Raw genomic sequence first — 20,123 nt, 5'->3', positions numbered from 1 at the left:
CCTGGATTCAATTCCCAGCTCTACTTTCAATTTCAGCTTCCTGCTAGTGCAGACTAGAGGAGGCAGCAGGTAATGGTGCAACTGGTTGGGTCTCTGTCATCTACATGAGAGACCTGGGTTGAATTTCTGCTCCCAGCCTTAGCTTGGGCCACTATTGGCTGTCATGGGCATTTGGGAAGTGAACCAGCGAATTGGAAGATTTCTCTCTTCCCTTTCCTTCCCTACCCAACCTCCTCCTTCCTCCTCTTCCCTTTCCCCCTCCCTCTGTCTATCTATGTTTCAAATAAATAAAATTTAAAATATTAAACTAAACTGAAGCGAATAATATTATGAACTTTTATATTAAGTTTTTTTCTTAAAATAGAGTAGCTATATTAGATTAAGTTCCTCTTGGCTAATTTTCTTTCCTGACAACCTTAAATCTGTATATCATAGTTCAAAAAAAAAATACGCAATTTTAGAGTTGGAAAAACCCTAATACGTTAAGGCTTCAAAACAAAATACTTTCTCTAAAAATAACTCTCTATTTAAAAAATACAAGCTAGAATAGTTCTAAGAGATGACAAGACTCAGGAAATGGCCTGAGATAAGCAAGGTTGAAATGGATTGGAGATTAACATTGGAAAACTTAAGAGGACAGGAATTTTTAAGACTGGTAGTAGCATAATGGATTATTGCTTCTTTTGGTTGTCCATAGTACAGATTTAAGGTCACAAACTCAAATCCAGATTACAGGGTTCAAACATTAGATAGCTCTATCACTTAGCGGCTGTGTGATTCTGGGTCCTAAGATCTTTACTTCTTATTCCTCTGGCATCAAATGCCTAGAAAATAGCAGCAACCTCATATAGTTGTTTCAGGGACAAGCTGAGTTAATATTTGTAATGCCTGAAGACAGCACATAACATTTCATAAAAAAGAATCTTAAATTTTTGTAAAAAATTAATTGGAGTGGTTGGCTCTGTATCTTCTGAGGCAAATTTAATGCATGATTTAAACTCATGAGTTTTTGTGTTTTCAACCCCAAACTTTTAAAAAAAATTATTTATTTATCTGAAGGCAGAGTGACACAGAGAAGGAGAGAGAGAGAGAAAGAGAGAGAGAAATCTTCCATTTGCTTATTCACTCCCCAAATAGATGTAACTGCAAGGGTTGGACCAGATCAAAGCCAGGATCCTGGAACTCCATCCAGGTCTCCCACATAAGTGGCAGAACCCAAGCACTTGCGCCATGTTCTGCTGCTTTCCCAGACATTAACAGGGAGCTGGATCATAAGTGGAGCAGCTGGGACTTGAACTGGTGCTCATGAGTGATGCTATCATCACAGGAAATGGCTTTACCCACTGTGCCACAATGCCAGCTCCCACAACAGACTCCTGGAGAAAACTCATTGTCAACATCCTTCTCTCCATTTTATACACACACGCACACACACGCATATGTATATTTTAACCCCATATATGATGGCTATAAGGACTTACCCTATAAAATCCAGAAAGTTTGCATCAGAGCAGAGGAAAGAACCCAGAGACTTCTATCTCAGCTTCTTAGCCTGACCACCTCCACTACCCCTTTCTCTCCAGAGTATTCAACCACACCATGCATCCCCAATGGGGCAGCATTTCTCAGCACACCTAGCATTTTCAGAAGGCACTAGAAGACGAGAGAAGTGTAGTATCTCCGAAAAGCAGGATTCTAGTGGTCCTTAATCTGGGACCTGAGAATTTGAGGCATCAGTCAGAAGGCTGAGTGACCACAGCCAAGTGGCTGCCACATTTTGAGCTTTCTTCCCAGGAAACCCCAGAAGAAGGATCAACACATTTCCCATGATTACTTAAAGTTTTTTCAATAAAATGAAAGAATAACTTCCCAGACTCATTGTCCAAATGAGTAACAAAAGCAGAGACCCAGAACATGAACAGCTACTCCCAGCTAAGAGCTCCTTCTTGTTCCTCCCCTTCCCCGCCCATCCCTACAGTCAGGCACCTGCAAGAGATTATCAAGAGGGCCAGGCTTAGGCCCATGGAGATTCCTTGCAAACCTGTTCTCTAAAGCAGGATCATTCTCATGAGCCAGAATAAACCATTCCTGTGACAATGAGCGATTTTTATGGTCTTTCTGCAGCCATCTAATTAATTGCACATCTCTCCTTTTACAATTTTCCCTCCCATCAGTGCAAGAGTCATAGTTAGCAATGACCTTGGCCTCAGAATCTATTCAAAATCATTAGAAGGAGAAAACATACGTCTGGTGTCTCCACAGTCAAAGACTCTCTTACCTCTTTCTCTTGTTGGTTTCCAGGCTGCAGAATAGACTTAGCTAGCAGTGGCAGAGAGTCTGTGTGCTCTGAAGCAGTTGGGTCCTCTGGGAGACACAGTTATTCCTCTGCCCATCACCCCAACTTGTCCTTTTTAATTTTGTCTTTATTTAAGAAACATAAAGAGCAAAACAGATAAGAGAGGGAAAGTAAGCTTCAATCCTCTGGTTCACTCTCCAAATGCCCACAACCATGGGGGCTGCACCAGGAACACAGGCCAGGTCTCCTAAGTGGGTAGCAAGGAACCAATCACTTGAGACATCATTACTGCCTCCCAGGCTCCATATTATCAGAAATAATTGGGAGCCAGAGCTTGGTACAGAACCGAGGCCCTGCATTGCAGTATGGGCTAGGCTGGAAGATATAGAAGCCCACAGATACGACAGTCAGAGGAGAATTAGACAAATAAGTAAATAAATGCCCAGCAGTGAGATGAAGCCATAGCTCAGGTAGACCTTGGGGCTCCATGAGCAGGCAAAGAAGGAAGTGGTCAGGGGCCGGCACCATGGCTCACTTGGTTAATCCTCCACCTGTGGCACCGGCATCCCATATGGGAGCTGGGTTCTAGTTCCAGTTGCTCCTCTTCCAGTCCAGCTCTCTGCTGTGGTCTGGGAGGGCAGTGGAGGATGCTTGGGCCCCTGCACCCGCATGGGAGACCAGGAGGAAGCACCTGGTTCCTGGCTTTGGATCAGCACAGCGCCGGCAGTGGTGGCCAGTTGGGGAGTGAACCAACGGAAGGAAGACCTTTTTCTCTGTCTCTCTCTCTCACTGTCTATAACTCTACCTGTCAAATAAATAAATACAAAAAAAAAAAAAAAAAAAGGAAGTGGTCAGGCAAGGTGGTGCTTGAGTTCAAGTTTAAAACTTGAGCAGGAATTTCCCAAGGGAGAGTTCTGGGAACTGAAATAACATGTGCAAAAGTTTACAACAGCTTTGCATGTTTGGGGACCTGCAAATATTACCCACACTGGGGCTGGCGTGCAGAAGGCTGGGGTGGCAAAAGGGTAATAGCTGATGATTCAAGGGTGGTTAGCCGAGCCACGTTCCTAAAGACCTCGTAGGCCATGCAAGGGAGTGAGGGCTTCTACCCCGCAGGCAATGGGAGTTCTTCAAAGGATTTTCTAAATGATGCGACCACATGGAATTTTGGAAGCTACTGCCTGTGGCGTGCGGCAGGGACAAACCACCAGGAGGGAGACCCATGGCTGCCAGGGGGAGGCTATTTCATGAATAGAGACGAAAAGTATAGAGAGGAGGAACAGACCTCAAAAGAGAGAACGGGGAGAAACATTTTAGTGACTCATTCAGGCAGTAGAGAAGAGGGGACACGAAGTCCACTGGGATTAAGGGCCCTGCTGGCTGGTGGGACTCTTCATCCAGACAGGACACAGTGGGTGCGGAGGGAGCACACCAAGCACAGTTGTCCACTCCCGAAGTCGCAGGTCTTGATGAGCACTTGTTTCCCTGATGACGCCAAGCGTTTGCAAGGACCTAGAGTAACAGAAACTCACTCTTCACTGGTGGGATGCTAAAATGGTAGCAACGCTGTGGAGCAGTGTCTGTCCATTTCTTCCAAGAGTAAGCACAGTAGTATCCTTTCTACGTGACCCAGCAACCACACTTCTTGTCATTAAGAGCTGAAGTCCACATCGGAGTCCTCATGTGAGTGTCTGCAGTGACAAAATTCAGAAGCACTCAAGATACCCTTTAGCAAGTGAATGAATAAGTGAACCATGTACCAGCAGACAATGGAAAGTTGCACAACAATAAAAATAGATGAGCTGCCCACCCCTGGCAAGACATGGAACAATGTTTCAATGCATGGTGCAGAGTAAAAGAAAGCATCCTGAGAAGTGACGTATTTCAGTGATAAGACATTATGCAAGAGGCGAAACTGCGGAGGGGGTAAGAGTATCAGTGATTTCCATGGACCCAGGACTAGAGAAAGAGGAATGAATGGGCAGAGAATGGGGGATTTGTCTAGGCAGTGAGATTCTTCTGTACGAGATTGTGATGGGAAAACATCAAGATGCATTTCTCAAAACCTACACATTGCAGCCTGCGTTGTGCAGAAGGTCGAGCTGACGCTTGCAATGCCAACAATTCATATCAGAGCACCAGTTCGACTCAGCCGCTCTACCGATTCAGCTTCCTGCTAATGTGCCTGGGAAAGCAGCAGACTGTGGCCCTAGGACTTGGACCCCTGCCATCTATGTGGGAGATCCGGATGGAATTCCAGGTTCCTAGCTTTGGCCTAGCTTAGTCCTAACTATTGTGGCCACTTGGAGAGTGAACCAGCAGTTGGAAGATCTCTTTCTCTCTGTCTCTGCTTCTCTCTGTCAACCTGCCTTTCAAATAAATAAAATAAATCATTTTTAATAAAACCTTCAGGTTATACAACACAAAGAGTGAATACTAACATAAAGGTTTGTGTTAATAATACTATTACCTTTTCGGTTGTAAGAAATTTGCAGCATTAATACAATATGCTGATAGAGAAAACTGGAACCATGCAAGTAGCATTGAGAAGACCATACTTTCTGCTCCATTTTTCTATAAACCTATATACACTTCTCAAATCATAAATTTCATGAATAATTTTATTATATAAAGGCTTTTGGACTTCTGGCTGGCTTTGCGTTTTTGGGGGGGGTCCTTTGAATAAATGGAGGCAGAGAGTGTAGATGGCCAACAGCTAGTCTTCTAACCAGCTGTCTGAAAGTAGAGGCTCTTCATGAGATTAACACATGGTTTCTGAGCCCATGAAGTTACATCACAGTGCAAGAGGGAAGAGTCCCACAGGCAGTCACAGAACACGACAGCTGGGAGGGACTTCAAACCAACCACCCCATCTTAAAAATAGACAAATGGAGTCCCATAGAGAAAAGTGATTTACCTAGTGTCACGTAACTAATTTTTTAAATGCACTCACCTAATAGTTACTGTGTTTGGAGCTGGAAATGAATGACTAAGAAGCAATGGCTTAAGTCAAGGCACTTGTAGTCCAGTGGAGCAAAGTCTTGAGAATTGGAAAGCTCCAAAGCTATGTAATAGTTGCTGTCGTGGGACGGCACTGGCACTCAGAGGAGAGCAAATTCAAGGGTAGGGCTGGTGTCCATTATCATGGTCCAGACTACAAATGGATTCTGCAACAACTTCTCTCAGTTTCTTCAGCTAAGTGTATGAATTGACCATATCAGAATCATGAGTATGATGCTTATATTCACAAGAATATTATGGTCACTAGCAGTGCTCTCGTGGCAAAGTTAATGTCTGGGTTTGTAAGGTCACGAAATGCTCCTTCTAGGATAGGTCTGGATTGTTTCCTTCCCCTTTTACCTTTCTGCCTTTTTAGCAGGAAGAGATTGTCAAGAGCGAAGGAGGATTGTGGGGAAACCAAACTGGGTCCTTTAAGAGTCCTGAACATACGGGGGAAAAAATTCAAGAAATTTTGCAATTCATGAGTGGATTTTTTCATAACACTCATTTTCTGTGAACTTTATGAGGAACCCTCATAGATATCATTTCAAAAAAAAAAACTTTGTCCCCAAATCAGCTTCTGTTTTAACTTTCCCCAGAACATTCTGAAGTAAATAGGGAGTAGGACCCGAGGTGGGGTTTGTACTTGTTAACCAGATACTCAGGCACGATTCCCGGGCAGCAAATCAAAGCATTTCCTAGCACTTGTTCACCACAGGCATTCCTGCCACACGTAACCAGAGCCTCGGGTGGTTTTTCTCAAGCGTTTCCCATAGCTTTCTTCTTTCTGAATTCCCTCCATAGTTCACCGTGAAGACAGGACTCCTCTGCCCTGTGCCCTGGGGCTCAGCATTGAGAAGCCAAAGCACTCACCTGCCGTGATCCTGCCTCGTCTCCTCCGGCCTCGTGGACTTGGCACAGTATCCTCCCCAAGCTCCCGCAAACACACTTCCATCTCATGTTGAAAAAGAAAGCAATTTTATCTACTTTTCTACTTGGCATTGAAGAATCTTGGAAATGAGATATCTTATATCGAGTGACAAGCAACAACCAGAAATTTGAAACTCAGTCCAGACTTCTTCTTTTGATGAAAAATCCCTTCCGTATGTTTGGAAACCAAGCAGTTCCCATATTAATTGAACATACTGAAGCACACACAAGGCGAAGCCATGTCTTTATATTTATTTATTTATTTTTTGACAGGCAGAGTGGACAGTGAGAGAGAGAGACAGAGAGAAAGGTCTTCCTTTGCCGTTGGTTCACCCTCCAATGGCCGCCACAGCTGGCGCGTTGTGGCCGGCGCACTGCGTTGATCCGATGGCAGGAGCCAGGTGCTTCTCCTGGTCTCCCATGGGGTGCAGGGCCCAAGGACTTGGGCCATCCTCCACTGCACTCCTTGGCCACAGCAGAGAGCTGGCCTGGAAGAGGGGCAACCGGGACAGAATCCGGCGCCCCGACCAGGACTAGAACCCTGTGTGCCGGCGCCGCAAGGCGGAGGATTAGGCTAGTGAGCCGCGGCGCCGGCTGGTGAAGCCATGTCTTAAGAGCTTCCTTTTACTGTCCTGGGTTCAAATGTTTTGGATTCCAAGATGTTTCTGACGAGACCTTGATTGTTTCTATGCTCCCAGCTCAAGCTGCCTCAGCGTTTTAGGTTGGGCAACCCAATTCTGCAAGTCACGCAATGGCCTTTGGTATTTCATATGTCTTCCTCCTGACTGTGCCGCAGAGAAGGGCAGACTGTCCAGGAGAGTGTGCGGTGTGCGGCTGGAACTGAGAGATCGAGGTGCAGTCACACACCTACAGGGCAGATACCTGGACAGAAAGCAGAAACAACCGGCTCTTCCACCTGACCTCCACTTCCGCTCAGTCCTGGGATTCTGAAAGAAAGATCTGATATTCAAGATCTTCCTACGTCTTCTCTGGGACTTCTCTGTTGAAAAGCCTGAATAAGGGGGAGCAATGGCCTTGTGTCGCATAGTCTGGAATGAAAGAGATGGAAGCAGTTGAAGTATTTGAGACAAAAAAAGTTTCACCATCCCACATGCTTGCTTAGATACTAACCCAATGCCAATAACCCAAGAAGCTCTAGGAGGTGAGGATGCCCATGGTTACAGCGTTTCTGGAGAGAAACGAGTCAGTGTTACCAGGATTAAAGCGAAGATTTCTCCTCCTGGGCCAGGCATTTGGTCTAACGGCTAAGAGACGTGCATCCTATATCCAAGTACCTGCGTTTGATTCAGTCTCTCAGGCGACCGACTCCAGCTCCTTAGCCATAGAGACCCTGGGAGGCAGCAGGTGCTGGCTCAGGTAGCTTGGTCCCTGCCATCCTCATGGGAGACCCAGACTGACTTTCTGGTTCCCAGACTCAGCCTCCACTTTACAGCCATTGCAGGCACTTAACAAGTGAACCACTGTGTAGGATTCCTTCTCTTTTTCTCTCTCGCTCTAACTCTGTCTTTCAAATAAATACATTCAAACATTTTTAAAAAGATTTCTCACAAGAAGCAAATATTTTAAAAACAAATATCCAGGGCCGGCACTGTGGCTCACTTGGTTAATCCTCCACCTGTGGCGCCGGCATCCCATATGGGCGCCAGGTTCTAGTCCCAGCTGCTCCTCTTCCAGTACAGCTCACTGCTGTGGTCCGGAAAGGCAGTGGAGGATGGCCCCAGTACTTAGGTCCCTGCCCTTGCATGGGAGACCAGGGGGAAGTGGCTGGCTCCTGGCTTCAAATTGGTGCAGCACTGGCCGTAGCGACAATTTGGGGAGTGAACCAGCAGAAGGAAGACCTTTCTCTCCGTCTCTCTCTCTCTCACTGTCTAACTCTATCTGTCAAATACATAAAACAACAACAACAACAACAAAAAGAACACACATCCAGGAAAAGCTAGGGAGCCACTTCCCACTGCAGTGTGTGGTGCTGATCGTGACTGCTTTGCCATCTTCCGCCATCCTTTCCAAATGTTCTCACCCCAACACCCCCGTCTCCAACCACCCCACAGCACCTCATGTTCCAAGAGCATGGGCTCCCACCTGGGTGACATGCCCATCTCCACTCACTACACCTCACACATCGCTCCTCATCTTTCTGGATTTAATAGAAAACCCTCTCCTTGTGCAGCCTTTCTGATGACCATTGTGAATGAGTGGCCTTTGTTTCCCAAGCTCCTAGAGTCTTGACTGCTGTCTTCACACCTACACTATAGCATAACTCTGCCTTCAGTACCTGCTAGCACATTTGTCATCCTCACTGAGCTGTGAGACCCTTGAGAACATGGATAAGGTTTTCATCAGTTTGCCTCCAAGGCATCACATGATGCCTGGCACTTAACAGTTTGCTAAATACGAGAGCCAGGCAGAGTGGCATGGCAGCATTACCTTCGCACCCCTGTACTGGCACTTTCTACTGATTTGTGGCAACTGACATCACATTGACAGCCTGAAATGGACCAAGGTGGGGCTATTTATACCCAAGAAATTGGCAAACATTACAAATAAGGACTTAATTTATTGTTTCATCGATTGTCTAGACTTAAAGTTTCAAAGAAAGTGTCAATGTAAGCTAAATGCAGAGTGTCTGTAATCATTACAGTTTGAATAACACACATCAGCACAAATACAACCCTGAGCATTTGGAAACTATTGATGAGCCGAGCAAAGACGGCGCTCATATCACTGATAAACAAGTGCAATCGCAACCCGCACTTTGTCATTTTATTGTCCTTTTATTCATTAAAATATCAGCCAACATCCAGGTCAGGACAATACTTGTTTGTCAATTGCTGCCATAGCTTGGCTACAGATACAAGAGTCAGGCCATCAGTGAAAGCTTTCTGTGAAAATCCATTGAGTGCATGGAACTTACAGTGAAGAACGCTGTATATTTTATTATTATCTGTAAACCGTGTGCTATACATACTTTGTATCAGTAATGTTTGTAATATATTTATGCAAATATCTGAATGTGTATATTTTCTTTTTTGTTTGTTTGCTTAAAGATTTATTTATTTTATTTGAACAGCAGAGAGAGAGAGAGAGAGAGAGAGAGGTCTTTCATCTGCTGGTTCACTCCCTGAATGGCCACAAGGGCTAGAGCTCACCGATCCTAAACAAGGAGCCAGGAGCTTTTTCCCAGTCTCCCACATAGGTGCAGGGGCCCAAGGACTTGAGCCATCTTCTACTGTTTTCTCAGGCCATAGCAGAGAACTGAATCAGAAGTGGAGCAGCCTGGACTTGATCCGGCACCCACATGAAATTCCGGCACTGCAGGTGGCAGCTTTACCCACCACACTACAGTGCCAGCTCCAAATGCATATATTTTCCATCCTAGAAATCCCATTGCTAAACATCTACCAGCACATCACTGGATTCAGAGGAGAGACAATAAAGAGGACCAGAGGAGTGGGCATGGGGTTAGCAGCTGAGACATCTGCATGCCACACAAAGTACTGGGGTCCGGTTCCCAGCTCTGACTCCTGAGTCCAGCTTCCTGTTAACCCAGATCCTGGGAGACAGTGCTAATGGTTCATGTACTTGGGTCCCTGCCCCTCATGTAGGAGACCTGGATTGAGTTCCTAACTTCAGTCTTCACGTAGGAATTTGTTCAGTAAGCTAATGGATGGAAGCTCTTTACATAAATCAGTGGGATTTTAAAATAGAAAGGGGGTTATGATGGTGAAAGAGGACTGGCCATGGTTTGAATGCATCATCTAGAGTTCATGCACTGGAAACCATTCCCATGGCAGCAGTGTTGGCCGGTAGAACCTGCAGAGTGATGGTGACACAAGGACTCTGCCTTCGTGACTGGGTTAATGCTCTGATCTTGAGAGTGGGAAAGCTAGTGAGTGGCTTCCTGATAAAAGGGTAAGTTCAGCGCCTTTCAGTCTTGTGCACACTTGGCTCCTTGGCCCTTCCACCTTCCACCATGGGATGAGTCAACAAGAACCATGAGAAGGGAGCCCCTTGACTTTGGACTTTCCAACCTCAAGAACTGTAAGAAATCAATTGCTGTTCCTTCCAAATTACACGAGACCATGCATTCTGCTGCAGCAGCGTGAGACAGACGAAGACAGGGCTCCATCAGTAGAGGAGGTGAGACTTGCCAGGGTCTTAATGGCCACAGAAGGAGACTTGGTGGAGGAAGCAGCATGCCATTCCCATCAGACACAGCAGGCTGAGCCAAGGCACGGACACAGGAATGGCTCAATCTGTGTAGGAAATAGTGAGGTGTCGGGGCTGCTGGCTCAGAGGTGGCCATTGGGAACAGCAAGAGACCAAGCTGGACTGGCTGGGAGGGTGCTGAGTTCCGGAAACCAAAGCTAGTGAGGCAGGGAGGTTTGAATTCGATTTAGCAGGCAATAGGGGGCCAGTGGTTTAGGAGGATGCACAGAGCCATGGGCCTCAGGATACATCCGAAGAGGGAGCGCCCAGCTCTGTCCCCTGGAAAGGAGATTGCAAAGCTAACCAGAACAGAGGCATGAGCTCACACAGCCCTCATTTCTTCCTTCCTGCTACTTTCCCTCTGCCTTTCTCTGCACCTAACCCAGCACACACCCCTCCCATGGCCTTCCCCGCAAGCAGCCCTTTTCCTGGGGTCTATGATTAATCCTCTCCTAAAAGTATCTGGTGACAGATCCAAGGGGCATTTCATAAATTCTACCTCATTATGTGCAGCCAGTTTAAAAACTTCCCTTTTGTCTAGATCAATTATGAAAGAATAAAATCTGACCTGAACCCAAGCCTGGACCTCTCCTTTCTCTGAAATTCAGCAATGATCAGAAAAATCTAAGAAGGGGATTTGAGTCTGTAGATACAGGAACCCAAAATGGAAGCAGCTAAATCAGCGTCATGGGGTACTCTTAAAAACTCATTGCCCGGCACCGCGGCTCACTAGGCTAATCCTCTGCCTTGTGGCGCCGGCACACCGGGTTCTAGTCCCAGTCTGGGCGCCAGATTCTGTCCCGGTTGCCCCTCTTCCAGGCCAGCTCTCTGCTGTGGCCCTGGAGTGCAGTGGAGGATGGCCCAAGTGCTTGGGCCCTGCACCTCATGGGAGACTAGGAGAAGCACCTGGCTCCTGCCTTCGGATCAGCGTGGTGCGCTGGCCGCAGCGTGCCAGCTGTGGCGGCCATTGGAGGGTGAACCAACGGCAAAAGGAAGACCTTTCTCTCTGTCTCTCTCTCTCTCACTATCCACTCTGCCTGTCAAAAAAAAAAAAACTCATTGCATAAATTTCTTCTATCTTCATTCTCAGCCCTCACACACACACACGCACACACACAGGCTCCCAGTATTCAGCAATATGTCAATTGCCTCCTGCAGCATTGCAGTTCCTATTAACCAGGGAGAAAGAGATGGAAGAATGCTTCAAAATTGTCACCAGAGTCTGGTGCTGTGGCACAGTGGGATAAACGCCACTATTGACTCCTACTTCTCACATTGGAGCGCCTGTCTGAGTTCTAGCTGCTCTGCTTCTAACCCAGCTGCCTGCTCATGAGCCTGGGGGCGGTAGTGGTGGTTCTTGCACCCCTGCCACCCATATGAAAGATAAAGAAGAAGTTTTGGGCTCTTGGCTTTGGCCTGGCCCAGCCCTGGCTGTTGCATTTGGAGAGTAAACAAGTGGATGGAAGATCTCTTCTCTCTCTCTCTCTCCCCCTGTCACTCTGCTTTTCAAATAAATATTTTTAAAAAGAGTGATAAAACAACAACAAAATCCAATTAGTACTCTCTTCCAGGATTCTGGCTTCTTTGTGGGCCATGGTGTGATGTCCAGGTCTTGGTCTTCCCCAGGGATATGTACCTTTGCGTTTCTGAAAGGTTCAGTTCCACCCACTGCGTCATGTGAAGCTAATAATTCCAGGACCCCAGCCGGTACCGTTTTGGGCACATATTGATTTAGTGGGTGGGATGGGCCATGGTGAGGCATTCACGACTCCTTTGGCTAGAGTGTCACCTCTCTCAATGTTGGCCTACCCCTGTTTGCCCAGGGGCAATGCTGGGCAGGTACAGAAAAGGTGTTCTAACCGCTGAAGAGGAGGGAACTCTCCAAAGTGTGTCATTCCTTAGTGCATTTCCCTCCAAAAATATAGTCCATTACCAAAAAAAAAATGCATACCCAGTTTTTTTTCTTCTTCCCACATTGTCTCAACTTTCTCAAAGATACCTCCCTGGGCCCTTGAAAATACACACACACACACACACACACACACAAACACTCTTCCCAGTATTTCTATCCTGTCTTCAAAATGCCAACCCTACAAATGCATCTGCCTAAACCCCTCACACACTTCTTTTTTTTAAAAAAAAGATTTATTTATTTATTTGAAAAGAAGAGTTATACAGAGAGAGAAGGAGAGGCAGAGAGAGAGAGAGAGAGAGAGAGAGAGATAGGTCTTTCTTCCATCCACTGGTTCACTCCCCAATTGGCCACAAAGGCTGGAGCTGCACCAATCCAAAGCCAGGAGCCAGGAGCTTCTTCTGGGTCTCCCACATGGGTGCAGGGGCCCAAGGACTTGGGCCATCCTCTACTACTTTCCCAGGCCATATCAGAGAGCTGGATTCGAAGTGGAGCAGATGGAACTCAAACCAGTGCCCACACGGGATACAGGTGCTACAGGCAACAGTCTTACCTGCTATACGACAATGCCAGCTCAGATACACTTCTAACTGCTGCTCTCATAGTTCCCTGTTGACAGCCACATGGGCTTGGTTTCCTAATTTCTCTCCCTATCAATGTCAAAAAGAAAAGGTCATACAAGCCAGGAGCTTGTAAGGGCAAAGTCAGCTCCTTTGCTTATGCTCATCAGACATCTCAGTCACTGGTAGGTCTTGGCATGTCGGTCACCACACGTGGTCAGTGGTACTGTCAATCAACGGCAATCTGTAAGCCCTGCTTTTCTGCATTGAGCAGGTATTTGAGGGACCCCTAGGGTGTGTTATTTCTGTGTTACAGAGAAATAATGCAATTTGTGCTTATTTGAGAATAATTCAGTGCTATGTTGGTGGCATCAATGACTACAGGAGATAGTATAGGGTTGTCAGAAAGTACTGGATTCATGATCAGAAATTGGGGGTTTTTCTACGCTGTACCTCGTCTCCCCCAGCACACAGATGGTACTCTGTCTTCATAATACTCATGATTTAATGTCTGGTTCCGTTCATTCTGGGGTCCTACTAGGATTTCCACAACTGGGTAGAAGCTAAGGTTTAGCACTAATGTGATGATGGACCTACAGGAGTATGTCTCTTACCTCCTAAGCAAGAGAATGCATGCTCTCCTGGGTCCTCATAGTCGCAGCTCTCTCAGGCTTGTCACTTCACTGTGTTGGACAGGAACAGGCTAAGCAACAGGACGCTGACCTCCAGTAGAAACCTACTGCGGAAGCATCGGGGTTTTGATTGGATTGCCATATTTTGGGGGTGAGCTGGTGGTTTGTTTTAATCAACTCTCAAAGTCTTTGCCTTGGGGCTGGTGCTGTGGCATAGTAGACTAAGCCTCTACCTATGGCGCAGGCATCCAATATGGGTGCCAGTTTATGTCCAGGCTGCTCCTCTTCAGACTCAGCTCTCTGTTTATGGGCTGGGAAAGCAGAAGAAGACAGCCCAAGTGCTTGGGCCCCTGCACATGTGTGGGAGACCTCAAAGAAATTCCTGGCTCCTGGCTTCGGATCGGCCCAGCTCTGGCCATTGCAACCATCTGGAGAGTGAACCAGCAGATGGAAGACTGTTCTCTCTGTCTCTCCCTCTATCTGTAACTCTACCTCTCAAATAAATAAATAGAAATCTTTTTTAAAAAGTCTTTGGCTGGCGCTGCAACTCAATAGGCTAATCCTCTGCCTGAGGCGCTGGCACACCGGGTTCTAGTCCTGGTCAGGGTGCCGGATTCTGTCCCGGTTGCCCCTCTTCCAGGCCAGCTCTCTGCTGTGGCCCGGGAGTGCAGTGGAGGATGGCCCAAGTCTTTGGGCCCTGCACTTGCATGGGAGACCAGGAGAAGCACCTGGCTCCTAGCTTCAGATTAGTGCAGTGTGCCGGCCGCGGCGGCCATTGGAGGGTGAACCAACGGCAAAGGAAGACCTTTCTCTCTGTCTCTCTCTCTCACTGTCCACTCTGCCTGTGAAAAAAAAAAAAAGTCTTTGCCTCTTGTGATTTGTAAAACAAGAGAACTTTTGCAAAAGCCATCTCCATGGTTCTTTAGTATCAAAGATGCCCGGCAATAAATTTTTAGAGTCCCAGGACTACATGGAAATAGAAAGCTAATCAATTTCTTTCCCCTGCCTCAGGACCATTCCAGTTATTCCATTTTTTTCTTTTTTTAGGGAGTATTTGCTTTATTTTTAAATTTTTTGTTTCATTTCTCTGTGTTTTAACCATTTAAAAGTATGTTAATAATATTTAATTTTTAAACATTTAAAAATGTGTTAATATTTGCCATATTTATAGGGTATCAAGTGACATTTCAATATGCGTGTAAGAGGTGTACAGATCAAATCCAAATAATTAACTTCTCTCCCCTCTTTGCCATTACTTTGTACTTGGAGCCTTGGAGTGCCTCTCTTTTATTTGCTCAGAAAACGTAATAGGTCCTTGTGAACTACTGTCACCCACACTGTGCTGTGTCACCCTGGAAACTTTTCCTCCTGTCTAATTTGGTTTTCATCAGCTAGCCTTTCTCTATTCATCATGTCTTCCAGCATCCAGCCATTACTATTCTCAAAAAGCTCAACAACAAAAAACCAAATTGTCCAGCTGTCTAGGAACAAAATAGATGCAACTGGAAACCATTATGCTGAGTGAAATAAACCAGTCCCCAAAAGACAAATATCATATGTTTTCTCTTAAATGTAGTAGTGAATACAGAATACAAAAAAATTGTAAGGATTGAAATGGACATCTTGTGATTTGATTATTGTTTTTAGCCCTTGTTTATTCTCCTGTGGAACTGTGGTCTTCCTACTTTTCACTTGCTGAATATTATGGTTAGTGGTGCATTATGCCTGTGATTATAGAGTGGACTGAAATGTTTGTGCAAAAATTAAAGAAAATGGGACTGGTGTTGTGGCTTAGTGGATAAAGCAACTGCCTGTGACACCAGCATTCCATATGAGTGCCAGCTCGGTCCTGGCTGCTCCACTTCCAATCCAGCTCCCTGCTAATGCACCTGGGAAATCAGCAAAATGGTCAAAGCCCTTGGGTCTCTGCACCCAGATGGGAGAACTGGAAGAAGTTCCTGGCTCTTTGCTTCAGCCTGACCCAGCCCTGTCCATTGTAGCCATTTGGGGGAGTGAACCAGCAGATGGAAGATCTCTCTCTCTCTATCTCTGTAACTCTGCCTTTCAAATAAATCAAATAAATCTTTTTTTTTCAACATTAAAGAAAAAAGGGAAGACAGGAAGGGGATTGCAGGAGGGAGAAAAGGAGGGATGGAAATGTGAAATTATACCTATGACATACATTAAATCTGTTCTCTTGATGTTAATAAAAAATTTTTAAAGAAATGGACACAGGGTCTGAATAATAAATAATAATTTAATATTTATTAAATATTTGTTACTTTAATTATTATTTATTAAATAATAAATAAATAATTTTAATAAAAAATTTTAAAAGAAATGGACAAAGGGTCTAAATAGACATTTTTCAAAAGAAGAAATACAGCCAGTGCACTGGCGTAGCAGGAAAAGCCACTGCCTGCAGTACCAGCATCCCATGCAGGCACCCGTTCAAGACCTGGCTGCCTGCTAATGCTCCTGGGAAAGCAGTGGAGTCTGGTCTAGGTCCTTGGGCCCCTGCACCCATGAAGGAGATACAGAGGAAGCTTCTGGCTCCTGGCTTCAGACAGGCCCAGCTCTAGCCATTGCAGCCATTTGGGGAGTAAACCATCAGATGGGAGATTTCTCTCTCTCTCCCTCTCTCTCTCTATAACTCTGACTTTTGAATAAATAAATAAATAAATCTTTTAAAAATACAAATGGCCAATAGATCATGGAAAAATGCTCAATATTTTTAGCCATTAAAGAAATGCAAATGAAAACCGCAGGGGGATATCACTTTACCCCATTTTCATTGCTGGCCTGTGGTGGGTTAAGCTGCCTCCAGAGACATGAGCATCCCATATGAGTGCCTATTTATGTCCCAGATGCTCCACTTCTGATCCAGCTCCCTGCTGAAGCACCTGAGAAAGCAAAGGGAGATGGCCCAAATATTTTGGGCCCCTGACACTCAGTGGGAGACCCTGATGGAATTCCAGGCTCCCAGCTTTGACCTGGTCCAGTGCTGACTGTTTCAGCCATTTGGGGAGAGAACTAGCAGATAGAAGATCTCTTCCTCTGTCTCTGTAACTCTGCATCTTAAATAAACATACCTTTTTAAAAGGTTAAATAGGCAGGCCATCATCAAAAAGACAGGAAGTAACAAATCTTTCTAATGATGTAGAGAAAGGGGAACGCTACTTCACTGTTTGTGGTGATGTAAATTAAGTCACTATGGAAAACCGTATGAATATGACTTTAAAAACTAGAAATAGAAGATCAGTTTAGCATACATTAAGTAAAGATTTCAACAGTTTGCTCCCACACAGAAACATAAAGTGAAAAATACTGTTTTAGTACTAGTTATAGCATTAAATCTCAATGTACAGCACACTAAGGACAAAGATCCTACATGAGGAGTAAGTGCACAGTGACTCCTGTTGTTGACTTAACAAATTGACACTCTTGTTTATGGCATCAGTAATCACCCTAGGCTCTTGTCATGAGCTGCCAAGGCTATGGAACTGATCTTTTGTATATAAAGAGAATCGAAAATGAATCTTGATATGAATGGAAGGGGAGAGGGAGTGGATAAGGGGAGGGTTGTGGGTTGGAGGGACGTTATGGGGGGGAAAGCCATTGTAATCAATATTCTGTACTTTGGAAATTTATATTCATTAAATAAAAGTTAAAAAATAAAAAAAAATAAAAACTAGAAATAGAGCTGTAAGATGATCTGGCGATCTCACTCCTGGATGTATATTCCAAAGACATGAGCACATTGTATCAAAGAGAAACCTACTCCACCATGATTATTGCAGCATTTTTCACAATAACCAAGATGTAAACTCGACCAGGGAGTCTACCATCAGAGGAATATATAAAGAAACTGTTGTATATACACATATGGAATATTATTCAGTCATTAAAAGGGATAAACTTCTGTCATTTGCAGCAAAATGCATACAGTTGAAAGATACTTCATGACGTGAAATAAGCCAGGCACAGAAAGACAAATACTGCATATTCTCCTTCATATTTGGAACCTGAAATGCCTCAATCTGAATTTTTCTTTTAAAAGTGAAGAGTTTACACTGCCTGTCAGTTATCTTTCATGCTTTGCCTTTGCTCTGTGCTAGAGGTCATCCCACGTAGATCTCCTAGATCCTACTTCCTATAAATCAAGCTGTTTTTCTTTGAAGATATTTGTGAAAGGAGACCTGTTCATTCATTCACAGCCATGCAGCAGATACTGAATGCCAGCTCTGTGCCAGGACCTCTGGACATTTCTATCCTATCATACACTGTGTGGACTCCAACAAGATCCATCAAGTCCTCTGCAGAGCCCAGGTGCTGGAGAGAAAATAAAGAGGAGGTAACAGCTCATCACTTCCCCCAAGCAGGTGCTGTGTGTTCCCCTCCTTCAAGTTGTGATCATGGAGGAATACAGTCCTGAGTTGTGTGAGTGTAGGTTTGTATGTGTGCAACACAGGAGCTCTGCCTTCTGACAGAGTGATGGACACAACTATGAGAAAATAACTCTAACAGATTCCATTACAAAGTCCCTACTTTTTGCCAGGCAATACACTCAGCACTCAACAAACATTTAATCCAACAACAGAACCATGAGGTAGGTGTTATTATTATTCCCATTTTGCACATGGAGAAATCAATGCACATGTGTGTCCGTTGGGTGGCACCTTGATCTTGCCTTCTGTTCTGTAGACTTCGTGTCTTTATCCAGTACTTTCCTGTGGTTACTGTGGCAGCTCAAATACAATAGACATCTTGGGGTTTTCAAAGACTTAGCTTTTCATATCTAATGATGTCACATCACATAGAAGCCATGGACTGTGCCAGAGGGGCTCCCTTACACCTGCCACTTGTTGGGAGGAGAAACCAGGGAGCGCCTGCAAGATGAGTCAGAACAACTAAACTGCTGGCCAGGACAGATCCAGGCCGAGGGGAGAGTGTAGTGCTTGGAAAATTCTTACTTTCTACCACCAAATGTGATGGAGATAAATGTGGATAGAAAAGTAAGTGGGTTTCTTACCTCCAGGAAGTATCGTCTTGACTATACAAAGATTGGCAAAATACCCACCCTTTGCCTTATATCACAGTTCTGTCTAGGGCCACATGGGACCTTCCCAAGATTTGCAGGAGACACTTAAAGGAAGTGTGATAGGCTGGGAGAATTCCCAATAAAGCCACTTTGTCCCAAGACAGATCTGTACAGAGATCCGCCAGATCACAGAGTTAGGCTGATGAAGATGGCACCCTGACCCTCAGCAGTTACCAGCTCCACATTTTAGCGAAGAGCTGTGTAGCCAGCATAGTAGAGCATACATGGTATCCCATGGGAACCTGAAATGATCTCTGCTTGCCTTCCACACGACTGCTGAAAGTATTGCTCATCTGGCATTGCTGGCATCTATTTTACCCAAAAGCAGTCATCATTTTGGACATGTATCATGTCCATATACAGCCTCCCTAATTCACAATACAACTCTGTAAAGAAAGAGTGACCATGCTCATGGCCAGAGAGTGAACTGACTTTCAGGGACACCCAGGATCCCATGGTGGATCCAACAGGTCATAGAGTCTCTGTTGTTTTGACGACAACATGCACCCTCACTGACATCATGGAGAATTGAGAAAACACATTAAGGTTCAGCAAAAATTTACAATAATTAAAAAAAAAGAAGTAAGCACTTTTGGGTGTGGCAGTGTGGAAGAGGCAAAATCTCAGGACAGAATCCCAGTCCATGTGCTTCACACCGTGCAACCTTCAATACAAGCACGATCAAAACTTTCAAAACAGCCCGAAAGCCAGAAGATACAGCAATGAAATGAGATGTTTGCTTATCCAAGGGAAAATGTTGAGGGAGGAACAATGCTACCGCAGAACAAAAGGCAAGACTGTAAGAGACAACGAGGGCAAGAGAAGGCTTAGCTGAAAATCACAGTACTAACACAGAGAAAAGGCTCAAGACAATCCAGTGAAGGCAGAAGAAAAAAGAAAGACAATTTAACATATGACTAATTTATGTAATCGATTTTCCTAAAGAAGGACCTTCAACAAGGAAAAAGTTTGCGTATGTAATAGGGGCAATTTTCCCTGAAAGGAAAGAACCAAGGGTCTGATGGAGCTGAGACCTCCATGGAACCTGGCAGGAATCTGGAGCGTCGAACACAATGGACAAGACTGGGTGCAGCCCAGTCCCACCCCAGCATCTCCAGGCTTCATAAGCCATCTTCATGCAGGGCTGCACTTGAACATCCAGATCAGAGACAGAAGCAGAACAGACTTTAGACTTGGCAATGAGCAGGGGAGCAAAAGAGGGAAAACACCAGCTCTGATTTCCAAGACCTTTGTAATTTAATGTAATTTTATCACTTTTTCATTGCAAGTCACAGTAAACCCATCCCAAACTGGCTTAAGTAAAAGTATGAATTTACTGGCTCAAAGAAAGGTTTGGCTCAGGCCCAGTTGGCTCCAGGTGCTCAAGTGTATTTCTCTGTCCCTGAACTCTGCGTTGCTCTGGCTAAGCTCCATTCTCAGGCAAGCTTCCCTCATGATGCAG

Source organism: Oryctolagus cuniculus, chromosome 9 (genome assembly GCF_964237555.1).
Source record: "Oryctolagus cuniculus chromosome 9, mOryCun1.1, whole genome shotgun sequence".
Classification (NCBI taxonomy): Eukaryota; Metazoa; Chordata; class Mammalia; order Lagomorpha; family Leporidae; genus Oryctolagus; species Oryctolagus cuniculus.
Note: the sequence above shows the minus strand (reverse complement) of the source record.